Source organism: Varanus komodoensis, unplaced genomic scaffold (assembly GCF_004798865.1).
Source record: "Varanus komodoensis strain SLA01 unplaced genomic scaffold, ASM479886v1 scaffold14_1, whole genome shotgun sequence".
NCBI classification, from domain to species: Eukaryota; Metazoa; Chordata; class Lepidosauria; order Squamata; family Varanidae; genus Varanus; species Varanus komodoensis.
The window spans coordinates 14,023,187-14,034,876 of NW_025335438.1; positions in this window are offsets into that span (position 1 = coordinate 14,023,187).

Sequence of the window (11,690 nt, forward strand, 5' to 3'; positions counted from 1 at the left end):
AGATGGAGCAGAAAGAAAATGGATGATGATCATCAAACACATTCAAATGATCATGATCAGTAGCAGAAGCTTCATTCCCCCTCCCACCCTCTGCAGAAATTACAAGGAGAAAATGTATGCAGACCATACAGTGTTAATAGTGTCCAGTGCTTATCTTTTCTTATTATTGGTTAATCTGAAATACTTATATACTATTGTTAATTATCAGATCACAAGGCAGTGCCAAAAATACTTTAAAGCAGCAAATAAAATGCAAAGTTTTAAAAAATGACAATCCTAGTATGCTAGATAATAAAATCAGCAAATGATTAGACTTGTTTTCATTCAGTAGGTGCCAAACTGCCAAGAATGTCACCTGTTGCACTGCAGTAAGAAGAGAATTTCAAAGCCTTGGTGCCAGAGCCCAAAAGATCCTTCCCATATTAGTTATACCTGTACAAGCAATAGGACAACCAGGAGGCCATGATGTACAGGCAGGTTTATATGGGAATTTTTGAAAACATTTCCTGTATATAGTAACTAAGGGCACAGTGTCATGTATGTATAGTTAGAAAAAGGTCCTACATCTCCCAGCATTGTTGGAAGGTGTCAGACATTTTCTGTCTAAATATGCATACAGTAGTACCCTTAGTTACTTGGCATTCCAGTTTTCTCCCATCATGGAGCTTTACATGCAGTTTCTCCAGGCTGTCTCCCACCAAGGCCCTGGTGAGATGGAGATCTTCATAAAAGAGGTAGAGAATCTCAGACTGTACTTCCCACGTGGCCATGCCTGCCTTCCCTATCTCTATCCATTTCCTGCCTACACAAGTCCTTTGGTGTCTTCCTGGATGATTGACGTGAGCTGAGATTCCTGCTTCAAACAATCGCCTGCCACAGACCACTTCCCTTGCAAACTTTCTTCATTGCTCCCAAGTACAAATGCCTCAAAATGGGTCCCTGAGCATTTACAAAATAGTTTGCTGAAGCTAATGTAGTGTTTACCTCCAGGAATTCTCCTTATGAACATGCCTGGGCCCCAACCCCTTGGGGAAAGTCTCTTTGAAGGGAAGCAAGGTTCCTTTCCATGCACTGCTCATTCAGTTGGGCTTCCTGTCAGAAAAACCCAACTGAGTTGAGAACAGGGGGCCTGGACTGCATCTAAGAATTCCACATCCTCAATGTACTGGCTGTACATTTTGGTTGTTCCCAGGAATTGCCCAGCTCAACAGAGAGTTTGCACACCGCTGGGTTTCTCACAGTTATCATGAAAAGCAGCAACTATCCTGTACTACCATTTCCTCAAGTGCTCCCTACTGAAGAGAAGGAGAATTTGGAAGAATTCAGCCAAAAGATGTGAAATCTAGGGAGTGTTCCTGATTTTTGCACTCCATAGCTATCTTGTTTCCACTCTCCATTAGATTATATTACTTTTCCTGTCAACAAACAAAAAAGGCATTCTCCATATACAGTAGTCCACACAGAGCCAACCATATCATTATTATTGATTGTCCTTGTATTATCACTGGAACAGCTCCATCCCAGCAGTGGTGTAGACTGCCCAAACACCCTGCCCCTGAATCAATAAGCTTTGCCTGATAAGAGCTAAGCTTTCTCAAGGGACTTCACATGTGAAGATTCTCAGGATGCCATTAATTACATCTTCCTGGTAAAATGTGCATATGAATCTGTCATGGAAAGCTGTGAAGCATTTTGCATGGCAGTATTGTTGACTAGGTAAGCACATGGAAAGCATCATTCTTGCCTACCAGAGAATAGGGCTTTGCTTTTATCAGAGTAGCTTTCGTCTGTGGTATTGATTGCAAGGAGTGAGCAAGGGATGGGGGTTGGCTAAACTGTAAGGGGTTGAGGTTCACTCATGTGGGGATAACAGCTGCAAACCATATCCTGACTGGTACACAGATATTTTGTTCCATAAAAGTTAGTTGCATATAGTTAGAGGAGACTGGAGCTCTGTTTCAGGGCTGCTCCTCACCAGAGAGAGTTGGGGAGAAATGATCACTTAGAAATGTGCTCTTGTTTTATCCTGTCTTATCTCACCAATCTGTAAGGGACAACTAGTCCTTTGGATCTTTGGTGAGCTGTTCAAGTATCATAACTTGGTTTTTATCCCTGTTTGTGGGCACTGTTTTAAGGTTAGCTATAGGAGAGATGTGCAATGGAGAATCACCTAAGGGCTCCTTGGGAATAGAAGGGTTAACCCCAGGTACAGCTGCTCAGTAGTCTCAGTCAAGTGGCAATTTAAGGAAGACCAGGCATCACGACCATGGGAGGCTTGATAGGGATGGGAATGGAAAAGCCCTAAATTACACTTACTTCAAAAAAAAAAAAAGGAAAAGCCCTAAATTACTTCCAAGGACAGAGTCTTTCAAACCCGCCCAGCAAGGCTGGAGATTGTAGGCCTGAAAGGTATATGATTCTCATCTGAGTACTGTCAGGAGATGTCATCCCATGAGTCATCTGTTTGGTATAACTGGATAAAAGCAGTCGGGACAGATCTGGGTTCCTCTTTGAGGAGAGGTTCCCTGTTGCTGCCAGAGACTCTGCTGAGAAATGCTGTGCAAAAAAACAAGAAAGCTACGTTGGGTATTGCATTAGTGGTAGGAACAGCTAGCTTTGTTATTTTCAGTCCATCTTAGGCGGGAGCCAATCTGTGTGAGTCCAATGAAATTGCGGCTCTCCCATGCCCTATTCCCTTCCCTACCCTCGTTGTAGTGTCTCATGTGTTGTAGCGTTTTAAGACCCTCCATCCTTATATTGTCTAGTGTCTTTCAACAAATCTGGTTTTTCCCCATGCGTCACCTGTCGTGTGCAGTGTCTGGTGCCCAGGATTTTGGGGTCAGGAAACCAGAATGGGAAAGTGAACCCTACCAGCCTCTGGGAGGTAGGGACTCAGGGGTGGCTGATCATTACAAGGTGCAACTCAGGTTGAATGTTACACAGGCAGATGAGATTAGGGATGATGAGCGTGAATGAGAAGAAGTCCAAGTGGACAATGAGCTACCCAACCCCCAGAAGTTATGCACCCCTGCTTTAACACTACAAGGACAGGTAGAGCAAGCACTGTCCTTTATTGGGGTAGAATTTGCTTGAGGAACACCTGCTCCATGCTTTTCCCTCTCCTGTTGTCACAGATATGGTAGGAGACGATGCAGCTAATTCATCACCCTTTCTTCTGCAATCAAAGCAAGAAAGTTAACTAATGCAGCCCTGAGTCTGATGTGAAATCACCGTATCTGGTAGCATGTCTGAAGGGGATGGCCCATTTCCTGTTGCTCCACTTGCAGAGTACATGTAAGGCATCAGAGAGTCCTGACAGCATACTGTGGCTTTCCAAAGTCATGGGTGTCATCTTGCCAATGTGCTTCATTGCTGCCAGAGGAGCAACAATCCACACCACTTCCTGAGGACCTTCAGGCGGCTTCTTCTCAGGTTGGATCGTTTCCAAACCTAGAAGGCTCTCAAATCCCATTATGTCCTTTTCATTTGCTTCTATGTGTTTTTAAAAGATTGAATTTTCTACACAGATCCCATAAGCTTTCATGCATATATTATGCCCTTTTAAAAGAATCTTATGCTGTACTTTTCTTCAAAATGCATACTACCACTGTTGGCTAAAGATGCATGCTAAAATATGTCAGTATTTAAATAGAGGTCTCCTCAATTACAGATGCATTTCATAGATTTCTGGTACTTGCATTTTAAAAAGAAAATCTGAAGGACTTTTCTTCGTTTTAGAAATTGGGCATTCAAACACAACTAATTAACATTTTTAAAATATTTGCAAGTTTTCTATACATGTGGTTGAGACAGTATGACATAAATATGTCTTGAAAACAGGAAACTGAAATAGGAAACATTTATCACTTCAAAATGAAATGTCATGTTTAGTGTCATATGTTTTACAGGAATAATAATTTTATATATCTTGATCAAAAGGACTAGGCTCATTTTATGGGCTTAGCATGTCTCAGCAAGACATGTGGGAGTATGTTCTGACTTACATTTGCTTCGAACACTAGCCCAAGTCAGTTTAAATTACATTTAACAAAATTCATGTTGAATTATGATTGGACCACCAAGATACCAACCAACATTCACAGTTTCCTGTAAATACATACTGACCTAAGAGCTGCTCAGGATACTGGACAACTGCTAAAACTTCTGCCAATTCCCTGGTTGCATAACTGAATCTATGTTGAAGTTCTTGGCTTTTGTGGCAATTTTGAATGGATCTTTGAGAGCTTGTTTTAAAAGGGAGTTATCAAAAGCAAATTGGGCTGTAGGCCAGAGAGTCTTCTGTTCAGGACATGTCCTAAACAGAATCAGTTCTGAGTTTCAGATTTCAACACAGTATACTCTGTGACCCTTCTCCTATATTGGTTTTCTTGGTGGCAGCAAAGGCAGCTATGAACCATCATTTAAAATAACCCACCATGCAGCACAGCAGAGTATATGCCATCACTCATTGTGGGACAGTTAAAATGGTGGATCTAAACCACACAGCATAAATAGGGGAGTTGGGGACATAGATTGCATGAGTACTGGTGGACCTTGGTAGCTACCTGGATATAAGGACATAAAAGCCAGCAAGGTTCAGGCCAAGTGTCCATGTAAGCTAGCATTCTGCTTCCATAGTGGTAAACTAGATGTGTGTGGCAACTGGCAACCACAACCTGAATGAAATGGTACCCCCTGGCATTTTGCCTAGCAATGGGTGTATATAGGCATTCTGCCTCTGATACTAGAGGCAATATAAAGTCATCTGGATGAACAGCTGTTGAAAGCCTTCTCTTCCATGAATATGTCAAACCTGCTCTTAAGGCCTTCCAGATTGTTTATTATCGCTACATTTTGTGGAAGTGCATTCAATAGTTTAACTATGAACAGTGTGGAAAAGTATTTTCTTTGATTTTTTTTGACTCCACCAGCACCAAGCTACATGGAATGATCCTGAGTTCTAGTATATGAGAGTGGAAAAAAAATGTCTCCCTGTCCACTCTCTCCATACCATGCATAATATCTATAATTGTGTACCTGGGAGTGACCAGAGGTGAGTTAATCTGTCAAACTTGATCTTTTTCAGATCTTTTCACTGCTAGACGTATTCCATCCTGGTGCCATGCAAGCCTTTCCCTGCCTGCACAGAAATGAGTACATATTTTTCAAGCTTATGTATTGTGTACACCTGCATCCACTAACTGTAGTGCATTTGTATCGCTTTTAAACATGTATACACATTCCTTGCCTATATTTCAAATCTGAAAGCACTTTTAATTTATCTTACAAATACATAATGCATGCATTTCCCACCAAAATCCATGTCAGGTGTGCATTCAGTTCCAGGAAGTGCAAATTGGGTGATCTCTGGTGCAAGCTCTATATCTCCAGCATGTATTTTCTGCACTAGGGTTCCTTCAAACCTGTAACATATGAAAAACAAAAGATGAATGTAACCCTGAGCAAGAACAGAGTGCACATTCCTTACCACTGATAGACCAGATCAAACATTTGGGGACAGGGTTTCAGGATCTAGGGGTGGTGTTCCCAGAATCTCTCAAGACACAGCATCTCTGTTTCTAAAAAACAAGTGATGCTGCTGTTTAAAGTAACATAGAAACAGATTGAGTCAGAAAGGGCTTCCTGGGCCATGTAGCTGACCCCTGGCTCCAGCTGGCTCCACTCATGACATACCTACGAACCAGACCAAAAGCATTTGCCAAGAAAATTTTCATTAATCAAGAATGAAAGTTGGAGATTTGAAGACGATCAGATACTGTTGTAGTTCCGACCATAAACGATGCTGACTAGCCATCCAGTGACATTATTCCCATAACCTGCTTGGCAGCTTCTGAGAAACCAAAGTCTTTGGGTTCCGGGGAGAGTATGGTTGCAAAGCTGAAACTTAAAGGAATTGACAGAAGGGCACCACCAGGAGTGGAGCCTGTGACTTAAATTGACTGAACATGGGAAACCTCACCCAACCCGGACACAGAAAGGATTGACAGATTGATGTTCTTTCTTGATTCTGTGGGTGGTGGTGCATGGCCGTTCTTAGTTGGTGGAGCAATTTGTCTGGTAATACAAAAGGGCAAATGTCTCACTGTGTGTCCAAGCCTAAGGTTGAATTCCATTTTGGAGAAGCTGTTAGAAACTACCTTGCGGTGGTGGGCAAATCCAAACAGTCCCATATACCAGCATAGTTTAGCTTAAAACTCTTATGGCCACTAATTTAGAAGGGCGGAGGAATGTGACTCTACTTAGGAAGCCACTAAATACTCAGTGTGAAAGGAAGAGGTGGGGGCAGAGGAAGGGATTGGGGCCATCTGGAAAATCCCAGCAGGTCAGATTGAGAGCCTAGATAGCCCAAATTTGTCCCAAAAGCCCACAGGTCAGCACTCCTGGTCTAAGCCTTTTGAATCACTCTCATGGAGCATTTGCGGGGGGGTGGGGGAGCTCCTCTGGAAAGAAAGGGAAAAGCCTATTGAGGCAAAACCTTTATTAGAGGGATTTTTAAAACCCTTTATAACAGAGTAAAATACTTGATATGAACTTTATCTTATACATGAATACAAATGAGACATTGGATTGTTCCTTGAAGTATTTACTTCAAATGTGTGTAATAAATATGTAAGAGAAAAAGTCTCTCTTCCAGTTGTCTCTCTTCTGTTTGTGCCACAACCTCTCCCCAAAGATGACAATGTACTTGCTTGTTTGTTTATTTCCCGGATGAGATGTTGTCCTTCATGGAAGGCAACAGAATGCTCTTGGGAGCTACCCATCTGCTGAGGAATGATGAAACTGCCACACACAGAACAGCTTTTTATGATCATGGGCCTTTGTTTTCTAATAGTTTACTTTTCTGCAGTGATTGACAGGATATCCAAAGCAGGACACAAAATCCTACTGAAATTCTGTGGGCTATATTGTGAATCTATACCAGCATGCATGTGAACATTGGGCAAAACTAGATGTGACATTAAATGCTTCTTTATTATTAGCATGCATGCTTTTAAAAATGCAAACAGCATCCATGGAGGCTAGTAATGATCAACTAGCACTGTGCCCATTTTTAATTTTGTTGCTGCTGTTTAGTTTTTCCTATTTATTGGGGGAGGACTGAAAAGAAATTGCACCCACAAATTCTTGGAGGGGATGAAAACCTCAGAGGAATATCCCAGGGTGCTTTGGGTGTAAGGAGTAGGCTAGATTAGGGGATGGGATACACTTTTTTTCTTGCACTTGTTATCCCAGTGGTGGTTGCTGTTGCTATTCCATAACAGCAGCAGAACAGAATCAAAAATGCCACTCTCAGCTTTCAGGAGCACAGCAGGCAGCAGCACTGGAAAGCCCCAGGGAAAGATGTCCTGGTTAAGTCATCCAGGAGATGTTTCAGAAAGCTAAAACAGCTGGAGAGGCTGCAAAGACAGAATGAGATAAAAATTGTAAGATAAAGCATGTGTCCCACCACTGCCACCTCCTTATGGTAATGCAAACACTGAGTCTTGCATACTGAGAAATGTCTCCAAAATTCTCAATATCCCTATGGAAGAAGTAGAAAAACAGATAACGACAGAAGTTGCAAAAAGGCAGGTGGGCTTTTGGCGCAACACTATATACAACCCCATGTGAGCCAACCTGCTTCAGCATTCTCTGTGATGTTACAAGAGACCTTCAAGCTCACTGCACAGATATCGCCTGGATTCATTGGCATCACTAGAAAATACTGATACCTCAACTGCTTTGACTGCTTGGGATGCTTGCACAATCAGGCCAGGTAAGAATCATAGCCCTGGAAAGTTGGACAGCCTTGGGCTGAAGTGTGTCCCAATGGGCACAGAATCAGCCAAGCAGTGTTGATGAGAGAAAAAAGATGGAATGAGGATAGAAAATCAAGAGTTTGTTCCTTTTCATAAGACCACAGTTCTTGATGCTGATATAAACTGAAAAACAATGTGCATGCAATTGGGATCTTGGATAAAAACTATTGTTAATGGGGAGCAAAAGGAGTTAACACTGTTAAGCACAACTGGAAACCTGATAGAAGGTACAGCATGCTTATAAGCTTCCTTTTGCCAGTAAGACTCAGGAATGGGGCAACACTTATAAACAGATCATTGGCTAGAACAACTGAGTTAGTCTGATCAATAGCAACTGTACACAAAGCAAAGAGCTCTTAATGGCTCTTAATCTCCATTAGGCAATGAAGGAAGAAACTAAAGGGTGGGGAAAGGGGCTACATCACACTTTAGCCATTTATAGCAGCATCCTGGTATTCAGTAGTTTTCAGGGAACACAAGCATTAGTTGTGACGCTGAGGTGCTCTGGGACAACAGCCATTACTAGGACAGGAAACTCTTGCATCATTACAGTCCAGGAAATCAGCCAGAGATACCCTAGGGTACAGTCTCCATGGTTTATACATATTTTAGCAGGAATTGTAGCAGCTAAGTCACCCAGAAGAGCTTTAACCATAATGCTTTTCAGTTATCCGTTAATTAAATGTGTGTCTTCCTCCTGCTAGCTTGACCAGTAGAAGAGATACTGCTGAAGCAGCAATTGGGGTAAGTTATGGATGTTACTCTCTGTGAAAGGGGTTTCCTCATTTGTACCCCAAACACATTTCTGTGTTTTCACACAAACTTGATTATCACCAAACTTACAATCCCGTTTGCAAATGCATCCATCAGAAAAAGTGCACGTTAAAATGTGCATAGTGAGAAAAGGAGTCATAGAATCATGGAATCATAGAAGAGTAGAGTTGGAATGGGGCAAAGGGCATCAGGTCCCACACCCTGCTCAGTGCAGGACCCTGAGTTAAACAGCTCTCCTCCATTCTTCTCAGATGAGCTATTCCACTTACCTCTAGTGTGGGAAAGACCACAGCCTCCTTAGGTAATCGTTTCCATTGTCGTACTGCTCTAGCAGTCAGAAAGTTCTTCCACGTCTTCTGTCAGAATTTGATTTCCTGTAACATAAGCCTGTCATTCCATGTCCTGCACTCTAGGATGTTTGAGAAGAGATCCTGGCCTTCTTCTGTGTTATAACCTTTCTGATACTTGAAAAGTCTTCTCTTTTTGAGAAGACATAAGTGCCCTCAATTTTCTCTTTTTGAGGCAAAACATTCCCAGTTCTTTCAATCTCTCCTCATAGGGCTTTGTTTCCACTCCTGGGATCATCCTTGTTGCCCTCCTTTGAGCCTTTTCCAGCTTGTTTTCATCTTTCTTACAAGGTGGTACCCAGAATTGGACACAGCACCTCAACTGAGGCCTCACCAGTGCTGAGTAGAGGGGAACTAGTGCTTCACTGGATTTGGAAGTGATACTTCTGTTAATGCAGCCTAAAGGGCATTTGTCTTTTTTGCAGCCACATCACATTGTTGACTCATATTCAGCTTGTGATCTACAACAATTCCAAGAGCCTACACACTTGCAGTATTGTTGAGCCAAGTATTCCCCATCTTGTAATGATGCATTTGGTTTTACTTTTTTCCTAGATGCAGAACTTGGCATTTGTCCCAGTTGAATTACATTCTACTGTTCCCAGCTGAGCTCTCTAACCTGTCAAGATCACCTTGAATCCTGTCTCTATCTTTCAGGGTATTAGCTACCCCACCCAGTTTTGTGTCATCTGAAAATCTGATAAGCCTTCCCTGCACTTGCTCATCCAAGATATTAATGAAAATGTTGAAGACCACTGGGTGCAGAGTGGCCCTGACTGACAGGAAGCAGCTTTGCAGGGCCGCAAATTCTGTTGTCCAAAGTATTTGTTTTTTGCCCAAAAAAATGTACATAACAGCCTCTTCGTGGACCAATTCTTTCTACATGAGGCAAGATGAATGTGCACAGTGTCTAGTGGTTGTGCATGTCAGCCACTTAATGCACATTATCCCTAACACATTTGTGTATACACATATCATATTTATACACACAGGAATTCAGCAACATACAATTTACTTTACCAGGAAAATGATGTCAAATGTGAGTTATGGGCAACTTGCCATGTACTCAGAATAACACAAAATAAAGCAAGATGTTTTCTCTCCTAAAAAGTCAGGAAATAACTATGTGCTATGAGCAAATATGAACAAAACAGATTTCAACCCCACCACCACCATACCACTGCCACCACTGCTCTCTCACTTTTGCTACCATTTATTTGCTTAATAGGGAAAGAGCCACTGAGCAAGTAGGCAGTGGCATCTACTGTTCACTATCACCGCCATTCTCTGAACCAGAGCAAGGGACAAGGGAACAAATAGGATGCAAAGGTGCAGAGAGAGAACAACTCTCAAGAATTCTTGTCAGTGGCCTGCCTGCCCTTGATTCCAGCTCTGGCTTCAACTGTCCTTCAGGAATGTAAATATCTCAACAAATTCTGCCATGGGAAGCTATAAGACTATGACATGGATTCTGAATTGGACAAAAAGTGCTATGGAGTCAGGATCAGCTGTGGGAAACCAGACACCTTAGAATTTGGTGCTACCAGGCCACCCACCTGGTTACAACCCAGGATAGGGTGAAACCAAGTTTATTGATGTGGCTTGTCTTTCACAGCTGGGACACCTAACCTCAGCATGGAAGATGGTTCAGCAAGGGGAGCACTCTGCAAGGGAGAGAACTGCTGGGGTATGTCCCAGAATGCATTGTTGGCAAATAAGAAGCCAATGTAGCTGGTCTGAGGCTAGTGGACTCCAGAGAATAGTCCGGTCACTGGTTTTTGCTCTAGCTGTGATTTCTGAATACGTTTCTAAGGAACTCCCACATAGAACATGTTGCAGGAATTCTTCCTTTCCTAGTGGTAAAGCAGAACCTTCAGCTTAAGGGTTTTTTAAAAATTTAGTTTTCCCTTTGGATGTATCTTTATGACTATTTAGAAACTGCTTGCATCTAAAGACTTGGGTTGGGAGTTGTGCATCTCTGCCAGGATCAAATGCCCCTATAGTGATCTTTAGCAGCCACTTCCTTATATTTAAACAAGAGCAACTACAGCAGAATTTCCTGGATCAACATCTTTCTAACCTGAGAAGCTCATTCATCTTGCCTTTTTCTTGGATCTATAAACTTGTTTGGACTGATTCTGTATGCTGGCCCCAGGTTTGTTGGGGTCATTTGTTGGAAATTCCTTGTACTAGTTAAACTGGTACTGGATTGCATTGCAATCTCTTCTCTGCTGATTGTTACTAGGACTGTAAAGGCTGAAAGTCAATTATTGGAATTACAGCAATAACTTTTACTGAAACCATCATGAGAAAGGCGGGGCTAGAAGACTCACAAATTGGAATTAAGATTGCTGGGAGAAATATCAACAACCTCAGATATGCAGATGATACCACTCTCATGGCAGAAAGTGAAGAGGAACTAAGAGCCTCTTGATGCAGGTGAAGGAGAAGAGCACAAAGTTGGCTTGAAACTCAACATTAAGAAAACTAAGATCATGGCATCTGATCCCTGGCAAATAGATGGGGAAGAAATGGAGGTAGTAACAGATTTTATTTTCCTGGGCTCCAAGATCACCGCAGACAGGGACTGCAGCCAAGAAATTAAAAGACGCTTGCTCCTGGGGAGGAAAGCTATGGCAAATCTAGGCAGCATACTAAAAAGCAGAGACATCACCCTGCCAACAAAAGTGCGTATAGTCAAGGCTATGTTTTTCCCAGTTGCAATGTATGGCTGTGAAAGTTGGACCAT